The sequence below is a fragment of the Hemicordylus capensis genome, chromosome 6 (assembly GCF_027244095.1).
Source record: "Hemicordylus capensis ecotype Gifberg chromosome 6, rHemCap1.1.pri, whole genome shotgun sequence".
NCBI classification, from domain to species: Eukaryota; Metazoa; Chordata; class Lepidosauria; order Squamata; family Cordylidae; genus Hemicordylus; species Hemicordylus capensis.
Genome location: NC_069662.1, coordinates 47597629 through 47620024, shown reverse-complemented (window position 1 = coordinate 47620024; position 22396 = coordinate 47597629). Strand labels below are relative to the sequence as shown.

At 45.9% G+C, this 22396-nt stretch overlaps 1 protein-coding gene and 1 non-coding gene across 4 annotated transcripts in view; both read left to right on the top strand.

The window, feature by feature from the left end:
• The window catches only part of THRA (thyroid hormone receptor alpha), a 145196-nt gene that overhangs the window by 7390 nt on the left and 115410 nt on the right, over window positions 1–22396 (top strand). The gene's annotated exons all lie outside the window — the stretch shown is intronic.
• On the top strand, window positions 4677–4748 carry TRNAT-UGU (transfer RNA threonine (anticodon UGU)). The gene has a single exon. It is a non-coding gene; the product is annotated as a tRNA-Thr (tRNA).

The window sequence follows — 22396 nt, the reverse complement described above, 5'->3', positions numbered from 1 at the left end:
GGCAGAGTTCACCACGGCTGGCATGAGCGGATGGAGCTGGCGTGCGAGTGTGTCGGGGCGGGCGGAGAGATGTCAGCTGAAACGCACGTGGGGGAAATGCGAGTCACTTGCACTGGTGTTTTGACATAAATGGTTGATTCAAGTCAGACTGAGAGAGGGAGGACAGGCATCGATTATTAATCGAATTAATAATGATAATAGAATAAGTTTTAGGGAGTGAGGAACACCTCTCTGAGCCCACCTCTGATTTGGACCTTAAAGATACACCCAGTTCTGTGACCCTAAAAGAGGCTGGTGGTTTGTTTGTTTTTGGTTTTGGTAGTTGTACACCGCCCAGAGCCTGTGCTAGATGGCCAGTGGGCTAATGGAGTAGTCAAATCCAGTTCTCTGTTTGCTGGATTGTGGTGGCTTTCTTGACTTAATGGCACCTTCACTCTTGTGGATTACCTCTGTGTGAGCACGTTGGGATTGCAGGCAGGCTGCGTTCATACAGAAGCTCTATGCGTGAACTTATGAGGACTGTGCCTACAGCTGCTGCAACTCAAGCAACCGGGTCAGCTGGAAAAGATGCCACCGTGATTCATTTCAGCCACCACTGATATACCACCATGTGAAGAGGCACTGGTGTTCATACAAACAGTATTTTCATGTGAGTGCAGCCTGGCACAGGATCGTGCCTCTGTTTAGACCCACCAGTGAATGAGGTTTGCACACAACTGACTCAAGGCTGGAACTGTGCAAGTTGCCAACTGTTGCAAGGACGTTTCAGCCTCCACCTGTCTCTCTGAATTTGGAAATCCTGTTTGGAATTTTTGGAAGACAGAGCTTTGTAAAAACAAATGAAATTTTGCGGGGACTTTTTGAGATAGGGTAGGGGAGAGGAGAAGGGAAGGAGATTTGTCCTTTGACATAAAGATGGCCCCAGAGATTGTGTTTTGTGTGGTCCAGCAAAAGGTGACTGGGGCAAGCCCGATGTGCTTTGTATTTACATTGTATTTTTACATTGTACTTTGTATTTTATATTGTATTACATTGCTTGAAACTGGGCAGCACCAATATTAAGTGCGGGGGAGGGGAGCAGTGGTCGCAAAGGTGTTCCTGGCTTTGTGCACTCCCAAGTCCCTAATGGGACTTGGGAGCGGCCAGAAAATATGACCCTGCCTTTGATATCTTCTCAAACTACAGTTCTTCAGGTTTGCAGCAACTCCAGTATATGGGCCCGCGCAATCCTTCTCTAACCCTGTGGAATATAGACTAGAACAGGAATAGATCAGAATAACAGGTGTGCTGGATCCCAGCTCCTTCTCCAGAGCTCTAACTAGGAAAGCCCAATATAGTTTTTCATGGCTATATGTGTGTGTTTGTCTGTGTATGTGTGTGTATGAGAGACTGAGAGAGAGATTGAGTGAAGTAGCCGAAGTCTGGGTTCCTGGTTCCCAGGCACCAAGAACTTTAAGAATATTTGCAATATTTATTCAGCCTGAAAACTGGTTATTTTTAAGTGACTAGATCTTGAAGCTGATAGCAACGAGACTGGGAGTCAGTGTAAGGACTTAGAAGAATGATGACCTGAGGGGCAAACTAAGCATTGCATGCAAATGCATGTAATGAAGGCTTGAGTTAAAAAAAGAAGAAAAGAAAAGAAAAAGTAGTCTTGGGTGACTGCCATTTTAGGCTCAGAAACTCCCTGGGGAAGGAGGGGGCACTTAACCTTTTCCCTACTCACCATTTTTTTCTGCTGGAAACCATGCCTTAAACTTCTCTCCAATGTGTTGAGTGGCATTTTCTGAATACCTGAACAGGGCATAATAGGCAGGCAGCTGGGGTGGTGACAGTGCTTGCTGTCCCTTCCCACACGTCACCTGAAGTGATCATCTCACCTTGCCTCATGGAAGGACCAGCCATGCTAAGCTAGATGGACCATTTGGTATAATATAACTTCAGCCGCAGTCAGTCTAGAAGGAGTGCGGGAAGTCCTGATGCCAGATTGGTTTGTGCAACATTCCATGTTGTTTAGTTCTATCCAATCAAGAGCAGTCCTGTTCTGAGAGCAGGGAAAGCCTCATTGTTTTATTGGCCAGAAAGGAAATACACTATATGCTGGAAGAGCCAATCATATGGCAGAGGCCTCCCTGATTCTAAGCTTCTGGAGATAGGGCTGCCAACTACTTTATCAGCTCCTGCTCCTGTGTTTGCAGGCGATAATTCATTTAATTTACTATTTATTTTTTATTATTTACATTTATATCCCGCTCTTCCTCCAAGGAGCTCAGAGCAATGTACATGGTTTATTTTTATTCTCACAACAACCCTGTAGGGTAGGTTGGGCTGAGAGATACGTGACTGGCCCAGAGTCACCCAGTGAGTTTCATGGTTGAATGGGGATTTGAACTCTGGTCTTCCCACTTCTAGTCTAACACTCTAACTACTAAGCTATGCTAGCTGCTGTGAAAAGCTTTGCTTTTTTTCTGCTGGTCAAGTTGCTGGTCATTTCTGCTGGTCATGTTAAAGGCAAAAGACCCAGCTAGGCTGTCTTTTTTTTTTATGGGCAGTTGTGAACTCTATTTGAAGACAGGGTAGAATTCCCTGTCTGCAAAACTTGGGATCCAAGTAGAGGTTTCTTCAGTTACATTAGTGTTTCTTTTTAATGGATTCAAACACGAATCTGGTATCCCCAAAAGGACCTAATTAATAAGTGTGTTGCCTGTGGGATCCTTGTCTTCATTCTCTCTCTCACTCTCTGATCTAGGATTCAATTCCCTCTCCTCCGCTCCCCCCCTCCCCACACTACTCTCCATTTGAATTTCCCCTGCCAGTTGTCGGAAAGCATTAAGTGATGGGCTGCCACCGCCTCTGTGCCAAATGAAAACTGAATCGTCCTGCCTGCTGGGGTGGTAGAGAAGCAGGGAGGGGGCGGTGAATGGGTGGGTGAAGGCTGGCCATTTTTCTTAGATGCCTTTCCTCTCTCCCCATCTCTTTGGAACCCTGTGTGTATATCAGGAAACAGTAGCCGGTTGTGTCGCTGGGGCTTCAGTGCAAGCTGAATGACCTTCTCTCTGTGACACAAGGGAATGGTAGTTGTGTTCCTTTATTAGCAGAAGGTTTGGGGCAGCGAGATATTGCTCAATATTTGAAATGAGGAGGAGGTCAATCTTGGCTGAAAGTTAAGCACCTTCCGCTCTGGGAAGCCTCTCTTTATATTTTTCTACTTCATTACATACTTGATTATTTACCATATTTGTATCAGTCACTTTTCTAGATGGTCAAAGCAACACACCATAACACTAGAATAAAAGTAACACTTTAAACCCCACAAAATAGCTTTGGAATCCAATTAAAAGGAAGAGGGGGGCGGGAAGAGAAGTAGTCACTAATAAAAACCTGGAACTTGTTAAGGTGACGAAAAATCTAAATTGGGAAGGGTTTTTAAAAGCCAACCAGAATCATGTAGTGGTTGGAGAAGTGTTAGTCGTACACCGAGGAGATGTGTGTGCAAATTCCTGCACTGTTGTGAATGAGCCTGTTCTGAACCAATCTGAACACAACCCATCTGCCACATATGGTAGCTTAATCAACCTTCAGTTGTAGAGTCGAGGTAATTGCTTAGTAGTAGAGCCCATGCTTTGTATGGGTTCAGTCTCTGGCATCTCCATTTAAAAGCAGGGCTGGGAAAGATGCTGCTTTATTTTTACATTTCTATCCCGCTCTTCCCCTGAGGAGCTCACAGCAGTGTACATGGTTATGTTTATCCTTACAACAACCCTTTGAGGTAGGTTAGGCCGAGAGAGAAGTGAGTGGCCCAGAGTCACCCAGTGAGTTTCATGGCTGAACAGGGATTTGAACTATGCAGACTGACCCCAATGGTAAAGGATCTTCCTATGTCTATAACAAAAAGGACTCCCTTAGTAGCGGAATATGGATGGCAGTGGTGGCTTGGGGAGATCTTTGGGAGATATAGAAGGGGTGGCCTTTAGCTTGATGATGATGATGATGAGACCCAGAACTCAGTTTTAATCTTGATTATTATTTTTACTCTTCTATTTTAATCTTGAATTTTATTTTTATTTTTACTCTTCTGATCACTCTCCATCTGTCCTCATTCTCCTTTTTACTTCTCTTCCCCTCTGCAAACAAACTAGAACAAATGAGGTGGATGATAAACTAATGTGTCATTTGGGGGCTACTCATGACCTACCAGTTGAAAACTAGTGGTGTAGAAGCTAGGAGAGACCTCTGTTAAAACCATGATGCTTTCTGGGTAGCCTCTGTTTCCAGCTTCTAGAATGGGTGTGCTGCTAGAGACCTAAATCAGCCCTAAAAAAAAAAAAAGTGCCAAGGCTGTGAGCCAGGAAGTCCCCTGTTTGAATTCCATTTTAGCCATCAACTAACTAGGTCAATGGCCTTACATGTGGACATAGGAAGTTGCCTTATACTGTACTGTACTGAGTCAGGCCATCAGTCGATCTAGCTCAGTCCTGTCTTCACTGACAGGCAGCAGCATTCCAGGGTTTCAGGCAGGAGTTTCTCACATCCCTGCTTTTGAGATGCCAAGGATTGAACCTGGGATCTTCTGCATGCAAAGCAAATGCTTTTCCACTGAGCTACAGCCTCATTCCCAAGGCAAGCCCCTCTCTCCTACCCCCGCTCTCTTATTTGCAATATCCACATAACAACTTGGGACCATAGCTCAGTGGTAGAGCATCTGCTTTGTAAGCAGAAGGTCCTAGGTTCAATCCCTGGTATCTCCAGATAGGGCTGGGAAAGTCTCTTGCTTGCAAGCTTGGAGAGCCACTGCCAATCAGTGTAGGCAGTCCTCCTGAGCTAGATAGGTCATTAGTCTGACTTGGTATAAATCAGCTCCTTATGTCCCTCACAGAGTTGTAAGGATTGCTGTGATACTGTTTGTATGAAATGCTGTCAACATTCAAAAAATATAATATGAATGCTGGGTATTCATTATCTATTTTCTATATAATTAATACGCTATGCTTAGCCGGACTAGCTGGATGCGTGGGGATGTGTGGCAGGCCGGATGCTAATGGTGGTGGTGAGGAGAGGCGGGCAGCCGGAGGAGGAGGTGGCAGCAGCGGCACCGGGCGAAGCCCCTCCGGCCGGTAAGAGGAGGCGGCAGCGGCCCCACGAGTCAGCCCGGCGGTGGCGGGCCTTGGCAGAGGAGGTGGGAAGGTGGGTGAAAATGGGAGGGAGGGAGGGAGGGAGGGAGCCCGGCGGGGAGGGAAAGCACTGCCAGGGGGCAGAGAGGGAAAGCTGCCGGTGGTGGGAGGAGAACGGGGACCTCCAGAACGATGGGGGATGGACTGGGGGGAAGGGAGGTGGGAGGTGGCGGGGAATGGACTGGGGAAGGATGGGGAATGGACTGGGGTGGAAGGGCAGGTGGAAGCGGCGGGGAGAGAAAGCAGTGGAGCCCGGCTGGGCAAAGACAAACTAGCGGCGCAGATGCTATGCACCGGGTCTGCAAGTTTATTATTTCTCTATGGAGACCACTTTGGAAACTTTTGTTGAAAAGCAGCATATGAATATTTGTTGTTGTTGGGTATTATTAATAAATAATTAGTGATGTTAGGGTAATAATTATTACTAAATAAATAATGTGAAGATTGTTATAAAATTGAGAACACATTCCAGCCCTAAGCCCCAAAGCCACTTGCCTCAGGCCTAAGTCTCACAAATAGCAGATGAAATGGTGGCCGTCTTTCATGGCTATACCATTTTAGGCTGGCGGCAGGGGCTCCTATGTCTGAGTGCTGCTCGAGAACCTGCCACAATCCCCATCTGAGGGGAGGGGCAGAGTGCAGAGGAGGTTGTGGACATGGAACAAGAGGAAGGGTTCGTAGTTGCCTAATGCCAAGAGGCCCTTTCATACCGTTCAAGCTGACTTAGCACACCCACCATGGTGTGTATCGGAAGGCTGGGGGCCCCAGAGTCTTTGAGCTCCAGTTCCCTATCTGGCCGCATGAGCGGCCCATGCTTCCTGTCTGGGGCTTTTGGACAGGACTTTGCAACATCTCTGTAGGGTGGAGAAACTGAGGCCCCCATTTCCCCCCCAAGCTAAGAAACCCACAAACCCCATTCCTGATCCCTCTGCTCCTTTACCCATTAAATTCCTGTAAACTCTAATATAGTGTATCGGAACTAGAAGCCATGGAATGGGGGCACATCTGGTCCCCTTAGGACTATTCCAGGCTTTCCCCCTGAATGTTCAATTTTTTTTTAAAAGGGGGTAGTTTCTAGCCCCTTTTCTTTTGGAGATAGCTGTATAAGGAAAACTATGCAGACAGCATTCTGTCTAGTTGCGCAATAGGAAGTAAACCTGTTCCTGGATTTCAGCATTCTGACCAATGAGTGCAAATGCCTTGGAGTGATTTAACAGGCACTTCTAATTATTATTTCTGATCTCACTCATATTTAGTATATTTAATTAAAGCTTGTCCATATTTGTGTTTTTACTGTTTAACATCAATTAGCCATTCTTCAGACAAAACTCTCAGAGCAGTGTACAACAAAAGACATCAAACACTGAAAGCATAAAGCAAAGCAGCGTGAAACCCGCAGTCTAAAAAGGCTGGGCAAATAAAAACGTTTTTGCCTGGTGCTGAAAAGGAATACCATGATGGTGCCAGGCAAACTTATTTGGGAAGGGAATTCTAAAGGCCCTACCTCTGGTCCCTGCTTGGCTCCCTTCACATGTTGGGGAGACTTGGAGCAGGGCCTCAGATGATGCCCTTAAAAGCTGAGCAGGTTCTTGTGGGAGAAGGTGATCCTTCAGGTACCTTTGTCTTGATCTGCTGAGGGCAATCAAAGTTAAATCCAGCATTTAACATTGTGGCTGGGAATGGGTTTGCAAAGCCTCCCTTCCCCACTCATGTGCCCATCCACCACAACAGAATTTCTGACTATGAGTTTATGGACGCCTAGAACCACGGCCCCTTCTGGTGTTGAGAGCAGAATCTGAGGTGCCATGCTCCACTTGGCTCAAAGAGAATGTGCTCCAAATCTCTTAACATGGATTTGCCCTTTGGATATGGACTCAGGAACCTAGGAAGGAACATAGGAAGCTGCCATATACTGAGTCAGACCATTGGTCTATCTAGCTCAGTATTGTCTTCACAGACTGGCAGTGACTTCTCCAAGGTTTCAAGCAGGAGTCTCTCTCAGCCCTACCTTGAAGAAGCCAGAGAGGGAACTTGGAACCTTCTGCTCTTCCCAGAGCGACTCCATCCCCTAAGGGGAATATCTCACAGTGCTCACACTTCTAGTCTTCCTAGGAAGGTGCACGCAAGTTGCTTAAAAGCTGTCTTTGGCCTTTATAACTGGGCCTTTATAACTGTGTGTGGAGGAGGTCACCTGTAGCCTCTGACAGTAATTTTGTTAAATCTAATGTAGCCTCTCCTCAGTTTCCCGGCACCTATGGAGGGATGGTACTAGATGGTTTATCAGTGGCTGCTGCTATTATTAATTTATGTATGTATGTATGTATGTATGTATGTGATTTATTATCCATCCCACCCTCAGCATGCCTTACATGGTTCTTCCCCTCCCACCTTAGCCTCACAACAATCCTTTGAGTTCAGTCTGGCTGAGAGAGAGAATGATTGACCCAGGATCACCCAGTTAGTTTCATAGTGTGTTGTAGTGGCTAGAGTGCTGGACTAGGACCGGGGAGACCCGAGTTCAAATCCCCATTCAGCCATGAGACTTGCTGGGTGACTCTGGGCTAGTCACTTCTCTCTCAGCCTAACCTACTTCACAAGGTTGTTGTGAGGAGAAACTTAAGTATGTAGTACACTGCTCTGGGCTCCTTGGAGGACAAGCGAGATATAAAATGTAAATAAATAAATAAATAGCTGAGTAGGGATTTGAACCCATGTCTTCCCTCCTGCTCCAAGCCTACCCCAATACGAACCACTAAACTGCAGTGGTTAAGTGGCTACAGCCACATCCCTCCATAGTTATAGGTGGTGACATGATAAACTTTCAACCAGATAACACATCTTAGTGACTATCATATTTAGCATGTATATAGTGATTTAGATTGTTCCAAGTACGTTCCGTGTATTATCTCAATATTATTACAATATGATAGCCCAGTATGCTAATCTCATATTGTGGGACTGAGGCTGAGAAGCAATGTAAGAACATAAGGTGAGTCTTGCTGGATTGGGCCCAAGGCCTATATAGGCCAGCACCCTGTTTCCCACACTGGCCCACCAGTTGCCTCTGGGAAGTCCAGAAACCAGAAGATGAAGGCCTGCCCCCCACTCCTGCTGTTGCTCCCCTGCAACTGGTATTCAGAGCACTGTTCCCTCTAAGGTGTGCGAATGGGGGGAAAGGTTAAAAAAATTACCTAGAAGATAATAACAAACTACTGTGTGTGTGTGTGTGTGAGAGAGAGAGAGAGAGAGAGAGAGAGAGAGAGAGAGAGAGAGAATGTGTGTGTGTGTTTTATGTGCGCACACTGCGTCAATGCTGCTGCCCAGGACAAAACTCTTTCCACTCACTAATAAAAAAAATTAGACGGAACACTGATTCAGAGACATTTCACCTCAGATCTTGTTGAAGGGCATGTAGTGAGTTCATTTCTTGTCCCCATTTACCTGGGAGTAAGCCACATTGAATTCAATGAGACTGGCTCAGACCGATAAATGACTGATCACGGATACCCATGATTCTATCCGCGTTCACTGTTAGGGTTCAAAAGCAGATGGTGGTAGATATTCCGGATAGATTCACAACCTTTTAATGTGAGATCCTTCTGCTGGAGGTGCTGGGTATTGAACCTGGGACTTTCTACATGCAAAGCATGTGCTTTCTCACTTGAGCTATGATCCCTCCCTCCCCATCACGGCAGAAGACTAGTCTCCTTCCAGAGCTGGGAATAGAACCTGGTAGTTCTACCCAGTCCCTGTTATACCCCCGGAACAGAACTCTCTGTGAAACATAGGAAGCTGCCATATACTGAGTCGGACCATAGGTCCATCTTGCTCAGTATTGTCTACACAGACTGGCAGCGACTTCTCCAAGGTTGCAGGCAGGAATCTCTCTCAGCCCTACCTTGGAGATGCCAGAGAAGAAACTTGGAACTTAGATGCTCTTCCCAGACCGTCTCCATCCCCTATGGGGAATATCTTACAGTGCTCATACTTCTAGTCTTCCTAATCAGGGCAGACCCTGCTTAGCTAAGGGGACATGTCATGGCTTCTTACCACAAGACCAGTTTTCGTCCCTATTGTGGGAATTAATGTGTGGGCCATAAATTCTGGATCACACTTTCTCCTGCCCCTCTTTCTCAAATTGCTGTTCCTTTCATCATGCTCAGAACTAAAGCCCAAGAATCCATGCTGCATTTTCCACCCCTTCGCCTTAGGTATTAATATTCTTAATCCGACCTTCTCTCTGATCCTGCAGTCCTATCCAGATGTCTTGGTCTTTCATAAAAATAGATAAGGGTTGGCCAATCTGAGACTCTAGAGCTGTTGTTGGATGACTCCTTTAATTTTTTTATGTAAACCACCCCGAGCCATTTTTGGAAGGGCGGTATAGAAATCAAATAAATAAATAATAAACAAATAAATTTCCAGCTACGCTGGCCAATTGCCAAGGATTGTGGGAGCTGTTTTCCAAAGACACCTGGAAGTCCTGAGGATGGCCAATTCTGATATCGACCTTTCAGGAACCCTTTAGAATACATAAGGGATTATTTCTGAGCATGCGAATAATGTATTTTTGTTCCTCCAGGGTGACTTCAACTAGTCCCCAGGCATCTGGATTAGAGGGCAGGGTTTCCTGATCAAGAAACTGGGCTATCCAGGCAGAACTATATATACCTCTGTGTTGATAAATTAAACCATGTCTGAGGCTTAATTGAACCACTAAATGGTGCAGCAGGGAAATGACTTGATTAGCAAGCCAGAGGTTGCCGGTTCAAATCCCCACTGGTATGTTTCCCAGACCATGGGAAATGCCTATATTGGGCAGCAGCGATATAAGAAGATGCTGAAAGGCATCATCTCATACTGCGCGGGAGATGGCAATGGGAAACTCCTCCTGTATTCTACCAAAGACAACCACGGGGCTCTGTGGTTGCCAGGAGTCGACACGGACTCGACGGCATACTTTACCTTTTAAGGCAAACTGCATTAGACCATAGTATGTCGAATCCAGTATACTGTTTCCAGTAGTGGCCTCCCAGATGCATCTCCAGGTACTTTCAAGCAGGACATGAAGATAATAGCCTGCCCCGATGTTTGTTTCCAGAAGAATTTGGTATTTGCAGGTATACTGCCTCTGTACATGGAGGTTCCATTTTGCAATCGTTACTGATTACAGTTGCTAGGTCTGCCTTTCATGTATTTGTGTAATCCTTTAAAAAGAAAAAAAAATTAAGTGTAGAGTTTTGTTCAAAGGCTCCTTCTTATCCCAGAGTCATTTATGTCTTGATGAATTATGTTAAGTCTGATTTCAGGGGACCTTTGACCCGCCCCCACTCCCATGGTTGCCATGGATTCTGTTTTTTTGTTTTAGCTTTTTGCTGTGCATGTAACTTGTGTTGCCCAATGAGATTGATTGCTTGCTTCAAAATCTAAGCCTTTCCCATGGCGTTCTTAAACGAGAAAATCAACCTTCAGGTTGCTTCAGGGAGCTCCCTTCCACCTCACCCCGCCATTTGACTCCAGAGAGCTCTTTGGAATTGTCACAAAATCAAAGTAGTATAGTTGGTGGGGGGAGAAAAAAGGTGGGGCAAATGGGGGGGGGAGACGCAAGAAGCCACAACTTTTATAGAAAAGCAATTTTTCCTGTTTTTCTAGGTGTGTGGTGGGTTAGCACTTTACATGCAGAGACAGACAAAAAGAGAGGTATGAGATTTTCAAAACCTAACTGAGGGCAGCTCCATACACTGACTGTCAGGAGAAGCAAGGGTGTTACTCTGCAGGCATGTATACATGTGTGCATTATGGCCACACATAACGTGGCTATAATACACACATGTATGCATGTCTCAAACACCCATGCCTGGGCCAGGGTTCCCAATTAGATACTTGGGTGCTTAAAAACATGTAAGTGTGGTGTTCACGCTTTATGTATTGGCTGCCGACAATGCCAGTGTACTATTTCCTGCAGTTTCCTGTTGTTACTATAGAGCTGCCCAAAATCTTTATGATGTGTGTGTGTGTGCCTAGATTGATTCCAGTGGGTAAAAAGGTAAAGTGTGCCATCAAGTCGGTGTCGCCTCTTGGCGACCACAGAGCCCTGTGGTTGTCTTTGGTAGAATACAGGAGGGGTTTAACCATTGCCTTCTCCCGCGCAGTATGAGATGATGCCTTTCAGCGTCTCCCTATATCGCTGCTGCCACCCAATCTAGGTGTTTCCCATAGTCTGTAGGAGACACAAAATCGGTAAGTGCTCTGTTTTGCTAGACCATGTGAGCTTGGTGTAAGGCTAGAGAAGCTTGGGGGTTGCACAAAAATACACACTAGCCAGATTTGAAAGGCAAGAAAATCTTGGGTCTACATAGGGAGTGACTGAGCAAGTGAGAGTTTTCTGATCTTTTTTTGGGTCACCCATATAACCCAGATACACTTCTCGTTTTGCATAAGCCAGCATAGCTTGCGGACATTTGGGAAATCTACCTCTTGTTTTTTCTCTGCTGTTAAAACTGCTTGCCATGCACGCAGTAGACGCTGATAAACTCTGCTTCTGCAGCCGAAAGACTGATTCCTTCCCTCACCATGCCTTGACTCATGGCAGTACAGAGCCCTATCCCGTCAGTTCATGACCTCCAGATATAGGTCAGCTGTTTTCCAGATCAATCCTCGGCCCGCCTGTCATAGGCTCGAGAGGAGGGAGTTCCTCTTTCACTTGGTGTTCTTGGAAACGGAGGAATGCACAGTCAAGCCACATGACCACTGTTGTTTTTTCTTGTGGCCTCTCTCTTACCAGGAGACGTGTCAGTTCCACAATAGCTTGTCCTGTCGCCATGCAAATAGGACTGTGTGGCACAGGGAGAGGCACTCTCTGACACACAACTGGTGTGACCTCTTCTGGTGCCTCCGTGTTCTTGGGCTCTGCTTTGTGAGATCTGACGTGATGCTGTTGGGTAACCCCGGGCTGTGGTTTTGTTGTGGGGACAAGCACTGTGGGTGACTCAGTGTCTTTTCCACTCCAGGGACGGGTCCTTCCTTTGCTTATGTCATCCTTGTGGCATCCTCTGTCCAAACCAGAGCTGCTGGCAGTCTCAGCAGCTGCTGTCCCTAAATACTTTGGATTCCACTTGGGTTTGGTAATGGAGGGGCCCAAGATAGATCCTCTTTGGGGGGAGTTCACACCCCTGGAACAGGCTCGCATTTATTTGCACGTTCGTTGAAATACCCATTCCCACACAGGTATTTATGTAGTCTGTTGCATGTTCGTACAGTTCCTTGCTTTGGATCTGCTAAACCTGGTGTCCGCTTGCAAGATTTCCACTGATCAAAAGGGAGTCAAGATCCGTATGTACATACGTGTAGCACGTACCTTGTCTTTTTGCTAGCATACTGTCATTTGCTAGAATCTTACCACACACAGATTTCATATTGTTAACCCTCATGGTTGTGGAGTGATGTTCAGGGCGGGGGGGGAGAGGGGCAGAAATGAAAGGACTGGAGTCCAAGTTCTCACATGAACTTCATAAGCCTCAAGCTGCAATTGCTGCAATTGATCACCTAAAAGCATTAATCACAGATTAAAATCTGCATAGTCCGGATAGGGTTTCCTTCCTAGTTTTTCAGTGGCATGAGTCTTGGTAAGCAAGAGCCCACTTCCTCAGATATATGGTGACTGTTTTGTCCACTCTGACCCAAATCCATCAGTGTATGTACACTCACTGGGGCATGCAGTCCAACTGAGACAGGCATCTGCTTGTGTGGGCAGCTTGGAAAGAATACAAGTCTGCAGAGAGAGATGACAGGACACAATATCCCCTAGAAAAGGAGACTGTATTTATCTCCCCCCTTGCTACTGTGCAGGCTTTTAAAAATGCTGGCCAACCTGTGCAGAGCAGGTGCACATTTGACTCTGTTCCGCACACTGCCTTCCTTGCAAACCTTTCGGGGATCTATGTGTAGTCACCTGCTAGTGTGTGCATCTGCTGCTGTGCATAAACATGCACAGGTATCTGTTTACGGGTATGTAAGATACATACGCACACATTTTCCAAGTATGCGCACTCTGTGCAACAGAGATGCTTCCAGTCAACACACACTGCTGTGTGAAGGGTCATCTGCTATGCATGGATTCAAACCAGGGACCTTTCAGGAGCTGGGCTGCAGCTGTCCCCTTGCGCCACTGCATCTCTTTAAAGACCATCGGCCTTCTTGGACTGAAGTTGCTTTAGTTGATTGGGCCTATGGATCTGAGTCCCTATGCAACTTACCCTTTCAGTCGGTAGACTCCCTGCCTTCAAGCTTTCTCACGTGCCACTCATAGATGTTGTTCCCCATTCGGCCCCTGCCTTACGAAGTTTCCTTTTGCATTGTATCCCATAGTCCCCCAGTTCTCCTACCTCAGGCCTGCTCAACTTTGGCCCTCCTGCAGATGTTGGCCTACAATTCCCATAATCCCTGGCTATTGGCTGCTGTGGCTGAGAATTATGGGAGTTGTAGTCCAAAAACAGCTGGGGGGCCTAAGTTGAGCAGGCCTGTCCTACCTGGTCTCTTCATGTCTGCCTCACCATCAGGTTTGCTTTCTTGGAAACTTGATGATGAACTGCAGCTTCAGTCTCTGACCAAAGACTTCAGTTAGATGCAGATAATCACAAATGATTGGGGTTCTGTGTCCTCTTAATGCAGCAGGATCAATCTGCCTTATGCAACTGCTATAGACAAGTGCATTCACATTGCACTCTAGTTTAATCTAGTTTGAAATTGGTGTCAGTGTCTCCCTTAGTGCCACCCAAAGACCTTTGGGAATTGTAGTTTTTTGAATGAGTGTAGGAGGAGGTTTATCACATGTTCTCTACAGGCCTGCTCAACTTAGGGCCTCCAGCTGTTTTTGAACTACAGCTCCCATAATCCCCAGTCACCATGGCCAATAGCCAGGGATTTTGGGAATTGTAGGCCAACATCTGCAAGAGGGCTGAAGTTGAGCAGCTCTGTCTTAACAGCTCACACAGCTATAATTCCCTTAATTCCTTAATGAGAACACATCGTAGTGAATCCCGTTTAGAACCTTAGTGTAGGAATGTGTGGATGCTCGACATATCAACTGGTTTTACATTGTCTTAATGGTTGTGGTAGAATCGCATTGTCTTAATGGCTGAGGAATGCTGGCAGCTGTAATTTGGCAGAGGAGCTGAACATTTTCTGTTGGAGATCCCTGGCATCCTCCTGAAACTGTCAAGCCAGATTTCGTTTTGCTTTAATTATAAATATTTTAAAGGGAGCTTTCTAATCCTTGTGGTTGTAGAGCAATGATTCCCAAATGGTGTGTCCAGGCTCACTAGTGTGCTGTGAGAGAACTGCTGGTGTGCTGCAGGAAGTTCATTGAGTCGTGCAAAGGCTCTTAGGAGCTGAAAGCACCTCTCCACCACTGTGCTGTAGGCTATCCCGTGTTTCTGCGTGATTAATTGCTCTGGTCTCGATTCCTTCCAATCACCGTTGGGAGCAGGCAATTCTGCCAACTCTGTGTCCGGTGGAATTTGGATCATTTTATTATTACAAATGAGGAGATGGAGCAGGAATGCCCTCACTCTGAGGAGGTCACCCATTGGGTCTCTGTACGAGTCTTTTCCGGAGGGTGGTGGGGATTTACCTCATTTTGCTCAAAACAGTATTCATGAAGAAACATACATACAGGGAGTGGACTCATTTGGAGGATGGGTCATTCTTAGTTTTCCATACTCTAAAAGTGAATCTTTCTGGATGTAAGAGTGAAGTGTGCTTCCTCTTTTAATTTAGGGGAAAATGTGTGTGTCAGCATCAGAAGTCTGGGGAATGTTGTAGAGAAATACCTGAAAATGAGAGGATAATTTTGCTGATTTATATCCAAATGTAAAAGCAGGTGTGGTGGAGTTTCCAGTAGTTGGTGTACATTATCTCTTGCATTACACAAACCCACCCATCTCTTCTGATGTTAGGGAGAGGCCCCTTTGAGAGTACATTTGGCAAGGGAAGAACTTTGGTTGTAGGGGCTGAAGCCTGAGAGAAATGCTGAGGCCTTTAGAACTTCCTGCCCAGGGACACAAAGCCTTCTGTGAGCTTGCTGGCCTTCAGGCACCAACATATAACCTTAAAAAGAAAATCTCATTCATTATCCTTTAATGAATGTGTGTGATATTTTTGGCATTATGAAAACTAGGTCTTGGTTACAGAGTGAATTTTACTATGTATACTTGCATTGACATTAGGGCTGTTCACCATTCAAAATCTTTCATTTTAGTGAGGTAATCATTTGATATGCTTGCATGTTGTTAAGATATTGAAATTTGTCATTTTTTAGGGTTTTGAAGGAACTGTGTGTGCATGTTGCTTGAATGTTGAGTTTCCCCAGCTGAAATCTCTGTTTGGCACGGAAACTCATCAGGCAGCATTAGGCAAGTCCCTCTGCATGTAAGCTACCATGCAAGGTTGTTGTGAGGATAACATGCCACTCTGATCTCCTTAAAAAAATTCAAGAGATACAAAAGTTAGATAAATATTTTCTTGTTCACTTCCTGTAGTGATCTGCCAGAAACAAAATGGCTTCCAGAACTAAACAAGGGTGCCATTTGAACTCAGCTCTGATGTATGGACAGGCTGATGGTGCCGAAATGCATCTACTAGCACTCTTGTCCTTAAATTTGCATCCATGAATATTCCCAGTGCATGTGTTAGCAAAAGTGTTGTGGTGCACTTTCTACATGTACAAGGACTTGGCCATTGTGATACAATCCTTGGTACCTTCTAGATTGGATTACGGTAACATGCTTTATGTGGGCTGCCTTTGAAGAGCTTTTCAGAAACTTCAGCTGGTCCAGAATACAACAGGCAGGTTACTAACGGGAACTGGCCGCAGAGAGCAGTGTTCCCTCTAACAAGGATTCCCAGATGTTGTTGACTACAATCCCCAGAATCCCCAGCTGCAATGGCTTTTGCTTGGGGATTATGGGAGTTGTCGTCAACAACATCTGGGAATCCCTGTTAGAGGGAACACTTGCAGAGAGCACATATTGCATCCATGTAAAGAAGTGCACTTGGATTCCAGTCAGTTTCTAGGCACAGTTGAATGTGCTGGTTTAGCCATTTAAAGACCTGGGCTCTCTGATGTGCTTGCTGCTTATGTACCCTGAAATCCCAAGGCAGTGGTGTTTGGACTGTTCTGGAGCCTGGGATGTCTCAGTGAGAAGATCGGTAATGGAAGCTTGTCTACCATTACTGTCTACTCCTACCACATACTGCTAGAAGTGAATTTTGAATTGGTTCCAGTGTTTCCTCTAACAGAAAATCCCAGATGTTGTTGACTACAACTCCCAGCATCCTCAGCCAAAGCCCACTGCAGCTAGGGATTCTGGGAGCTGTAGTAATCAACATCTGGAATTCCCTCTTACAGGGAACCCTGATTGGTTCCTAGCCTGGCCAGTGCCCCATGTGACCAGTTGTTCTAGAACATGGCCAAGAATCCTCTGCAACACTCTGGAGGCTTTGTCGTTGATGAGTCAGTGTGGGAAAGTCTTTCCCCAAGGGCCAAGGTGGCAGTTCTCTGTGTCCATAGCAATTGCATTCAAATAAGGGTGGATAGGTCTGATTTTAACAGCAAAAGGGGCATGCCCTGCCCACAGTCTGTCTTTCTGCAACCCTTCTCCCAGGCACCTTTTCCTGCGCCTGGTTCACTTCTCAAATCAGAACCCAGCTTAGGGAAAAGAGGCTGTGGGGAAAAAGCTGCAGGCAGAAAGCTGCAGGCAGAGGCTGGCGTCCTCACCTCTCGCCTCTGTACCCTTTTACTGTTAGGAACCAGGTGCGGGCCTGATTCTGTAAGGTTGCGGCAGATCTGGGCCTTCTTGGTGGTGTCACCCCTTACTTCCAAAGGGGGCTTGCCAGGTTCATTCTTTGCTGATGTTCTAGATGCTGGTGAACAGTAGTTGTGTAGGTCTGCTTTGGCGGATTTTGGCTAACTGTGGGAGTATTTTTTACAATAATGCTATCAGTTGCTTTAAAAAAAACACCAATTGTTTACTTCATGTGCCCTTGATTTCCCCCCCATTCTTTTTGGTTAATGCATGGTATACACTTCGTTGTATAAGCCATGTTGGGGTTTAGGGTATGTATGTATGGAACGTAGGCATAAATTAGCAAATTTCTAGCCATACCCCTGCTTGCAAATCCACCCACCCACCCATCTGCAAGACTATGCAACAGCCTGCTTAGGCCCAGCCTCTATACACACACACACACACACACACACACACACACACACACACACACGCACACCCCTTGCCAGATGTTGTTGATTTTTATAAAAAAAAATAATCAGCTTGTGTTGTCTCTACCCACCGCAAAGTGTTCTCCGGATTAAACCTAAGCAGGGCTGAATCCTCACGCAGGTCACTTAACGCCATTCCCTGAAGCTCCGTCTCCCTCCTCCGTCTCCCATACCGCCAGATGGGTGCTGCCCAAATGGCCTGAAATCATGCTGCAGTCTGCAAGTGCTCTGCTGATGGGGGAGTGGCAGTTCCCCTGTGTTGATGAAGAGGCTTTTAGAACTCTCGAATTGGAAGGGATCAAGCCCTGTCCCCTCCGGCTGCGCACCTTGATCCCTCCTTTCCCTTACGGCTGTGCACCCTGAACCAGCAGTCCAGCTTGGGAAAAGATTCCCCCTCCCTCTCCTCTCTAAGGCAACTTGTCCCAGGGCTGAGCTCCTTTGACTGTGTACAATGTTCTGATATTTCCCTGTGCTTTATTTCTTTATTTTCACATTTTAACACCACCCTTTGTCCTGTGACCCCAGGTGGTATATACATATATTTTTTAAAAACAACAACAACACCCACTGTCAATAAAAATGGGTAAAACAATATATTACATTAAGCGAAGCACAGCAACCACCGATAAACCCGGAGCAGACCAGTTAGCACCACTGTTCACTGGTTAAAAACCTGAATAAAAAAAAGACAGTGAACACTTATTACTGTAAGTGTTTGCAGAAAACCTGGGCAGTAGAGGCATGACATGTCCTCCCTGAAAATGGCAACCAGCCACACCCCCTCTTTTCCCTGAGTTGCTTTCTTAAATGTTTGGAAAGGATCAGCCATCTCTCTCCCTCCCCTTTTACTCCTCTTACATACCCAGTTCCCTTAGTCTGCCCTCATGGGATTGGCACTCGAGACCCTTTTCCATCTGACGTAGCCTCTTCCCTAGGAAAGCTCCCGCTGCAATCAAAGAAGGGCCATTTTCTCATGTGAGGCTTAAATTGGTTTGTGCCTAAATCAGTGTATGATGAGAATGCGCAATTTGATTCCTTTTCCATCATCTATCATAGTTTTTTGTTTTAAAATGTCACGTGTGCAAACAGTCTTGGTCTTAAGATGCCACAGAACTTGCAGCTGCTCTTCTACAGTTTGTCCTCTCTCTCTCTCTCTCTCTCTCACACACACACACACACACACACACCACTTTCTGGTTTGTCAGCATTGTTCTTGAAGTGCAGACAGAGGTGTGTGCAATTCTCTTTAAAACGAACAACTCCAATTAAAATTCTGTGCCCCTGCAATCCAAATGTTACACCAAGGAAATATGAATTCCGCTACTTACATAAATTAGGCACTTCGGCATCATTCATCTTGTTTTCCTTGTTTTTTCTTGTTTTTGGAAGTCCTGAGAAGGAGTAATAAGAACTTATGGAATTTAGGAAGCTGCCTTATACTGAGTCAGACCTTTGGTCCGTCTAGCTCAGTCTTGTCTGCACTGACTGGCAGCATCCCTCCAAGGTTTCAGGCAGGAGTCCCTCTCAGCCCTACCTGGAGAAGCCAGAGGGTGGACCTGGCATCTTCGACACGCAGAGCAGATGCTCTGCCACTGACCTACAGCCCCATCCCCTCTGAAGCCATAATTCAGGCACCCTTCTGGTTTCTGAAATTTAAGTGTAGATTGCCCATATACTGAATAATCTTATCTTTGCAGTGCAAGGGGCTAGAAGCTTATTTCAGACAGAGCCAGCGTGGTCTAGTGACCAGAGTGCTGGACTAGGACCGGGGAGACCTGAGTTCAAATCCCCATTCAGCTTGCTGGGTGACTCTGGGCCAGCCACATCTCTCTCTGCCTAACCTGCTTCACAGGGTTGTTGTGAGGAGAAACTTAAGTATGTAGTACACTGCTCTGGGCTCCTTGGAGGAAGAGTGGGATATAAAATAAATAAAAATAAATAAATATTTCTTTAAGAAACTAAAAAATAAAAATGAAAGTTGACATTATCAGGAGGCCCAATACTATATTCTGCAGTTCCGCAGAATTGTAGACATGCACTCAGCCCCTTACTTTTGGAGTCTTCAAAGTGATATTCCTAACCATTGCACCATCTTGATCATGACTCTTATTCAATGTCTTCGGTTTAGCGGTTTCTGGCACATTGCTCAGAAGTGCCCCTGCCTGGCCTGACTTCCCCCTGCACCTTATACTCGTGCCTCTGGCTGGCCCTTTGTCTGGTCTGCTGATGGCTTCCCTGCTAACTGAGTTACCTTCCTGCAAAGCATCTTACCTGCTTGATCCACTTTAGACCTCTAAGCTGTGAGAATGACTGATTCAGGGAGTGTCTGTTTACAGGGAGTGTCTGTTATGGTAAGGTTCACATGCAGCCTTTGACAGAGAGGTTTTGATGTTTTACCATGGACCATGGTTGGACTACAGAAAATTAAGCCAGGGCATATTCGGACTTATGGGGATCCTGGTGTCCACTACTTTAAAATAAACAAACAGCTGTGAGCGCAGCTCACGAGTGCAAACAACCTTAAAAAAATTGTTTAGGTTGAATTATTAGTTGAATGCCATTGGGCATAGATGGGAAGTAAAAAGGGCACCTGTGATTTCCAGAACTGGCTTTTGTTTTATTTTTTAATGGCTATGTAGGCTGAGTTAAGATCATTTTCCCTTATGTGTGTTTGTATAAAAGTTGGGAAAGGCCTTAAGTAAAGAGTGTGCTGAGCAGCCAGATGTGGGGAAGGAAGGAGTTTCAGTGTGAGGGGCAAATAATGGAATTACGGTATCTTGCCTTGTGCTATTGGTGTTCAAAAATCCTGAAGTAAAAACCCAAGGGGGCCATATTAACGCCCCATGCAAGTAAATGGGATGAAATGTTTGCGGCTCTCAGTGCAGTTAACAAACAAAGAGAAGTTTGGCTACACAGAGCCTAAGTTGTAAGCAAGCACAGTATGTGAGACTATATAAAGTCTTTGTGGATTTATATAGCCATAAGTTGAGGGAGGAGCCTTAACTTACTGCGTAAGTGAATTTGTAAGAAGCTTAATTCTTCTCTTAAAGGAAATAATTTTTGACCCTAGTGTGTGATACCACATTATTTCCTATTTGCCCAGTTTGGAGAGATTCTTCTGCCCATTTAGCCATGAAGCTCACTGGGTGACGCTGGGTTAGTCACATGTCTTTCAGCCTCACAGGGTTGTTGTGAGGATAAATACAATCATGTACTGGGCTCCTTGTAGGAAGCGTGGGATATAAATGTAAAATAATTTTTTTTTAAAAGGGTACATATTTGTAGTGCATAGAAGCAGTTTCACCTGAACCCTCTCAGCACCTCCTTGTGATTTCACCAGACATTTACTTTTAAGTTCACAACCTTATGGGCTAGAAGCTTGTTATTTTTTAAAAAATATTGAAGCTGAGGTTCTCTGTGTCCAGAAGAAGAGACATGAAATAAGCTTATGGAGAGGTAATTTCACCCTGCCCTCCCTGAAAACCCCGGTCTCAGCCCTCTCCATCTCGCTCATCCCTGCCAGCTGCAACTCTCAGCTGCAACCCTATAAGCAGTCCCAACCTCCTCCCTTGCACTTCTGCTTACAATCTCCAAGATTTATTATAGGCAGATGCATTCTTTCAAATGTTGTCCCCCTCCTTCCACTACAGCATACAAACACACCCACCCACCCACCTACCTATCCAAATCGTTGCTTTGGCTCCCGTTTGTGGGTGGGTGGGTGGGAGGGAGGGAGAGAGAGAGAGAGAGATGCCACATTACAATATCCCATCAGGGTTCTCCCGCTGTGCGTGTGCACACCCTCCTCCAAACGCCACTTTGTGTCCAGGTGCAGCTTGGCTCCCTCTCAGCCCTGGACTTCGGCCGCGGCTTGTTTTGCAGCTGTGAAAGTCCTGAGTCAGCAGGAAAAATCCTTGCTGGGTGCAGGGATGGTGGGAACTGGGAGCCAGCCAGGCGGTTGCATGTTCAGAGGCGAAGGGTGTTTAAACGGCTGGGAAAGGGAGCTAGTTTATCTCCAGCGGTGACTCTTTTCTGTTTTGTTTGGGGCTTAATTTGAACTTGGACGCTCACCATGATTTGCCCTGGAACCTACTGGCAGTCTAGAACATGCAAAATGGGAGAAAGGTATTTTCTAAGAAAGAGAAAGAGCTTCTGGGCATGGGCAGAGCACTTTCCCTTCACCACTGAGAAGCTACAACAAGCCTCCACACATCCAGGGCAAAGGCAAACACAGGCTTTCTTATTGATTTATGTGTGCTGTGATTTATATCCTGCCTTTCAATGATAAAATCACCCTCGCGGCACCATATTTCTTGGCAGGATGATGTCCAGGCAAACTTGAGCCCTGGAATCTGGTGTTTCAGAAATTAAGTGCAGGCTTTGTCTACATGCTGGAATTGACTCCTGGCGGAACTGTGGTCCGCTCATGCTGATGTCTTCCTTTCAACACTTTGGTGGCAACCAGTGTTCCCTCTAAACAGGGATTCCCAGATGTTGACTACAACTCCCAGAATCTCCAGCTGCAGTGGCTTTTGCTTGGGGATTATGGGAATTGTTGTCGTCAACATCTGGGAATCCCTGTTAGAGGGAACTGTTGACCCCTCCTTCCACTACAATCCAGGGTCTTGGGGCCCCTGGATTCCTAGATGTTGACTACAACTCCCAGAATCCCCAGCTGCAGTGGCTTTTGCTTGGGGATTATGGGAGTTGTTGTCGTCAACATCTGGGAATCCCTGTTAGAGGGAACTGTGGTGGCAATCGCCATACTCCTTTACTAACAAGGAGGGGGAAATGGGGGGTCTTGGTATGAGGCTGCTCTCTCCAGTTATTTCTTCACAAAGAGGTTTAATCCCCATTCAGCCATGAAACTAGCTGGGTGACTCTGGGCCAGTCACTTCTCTCTCAGCCTAACCTACTTCACAGGGTTGTTGTGAGGAGAAACTCAAGT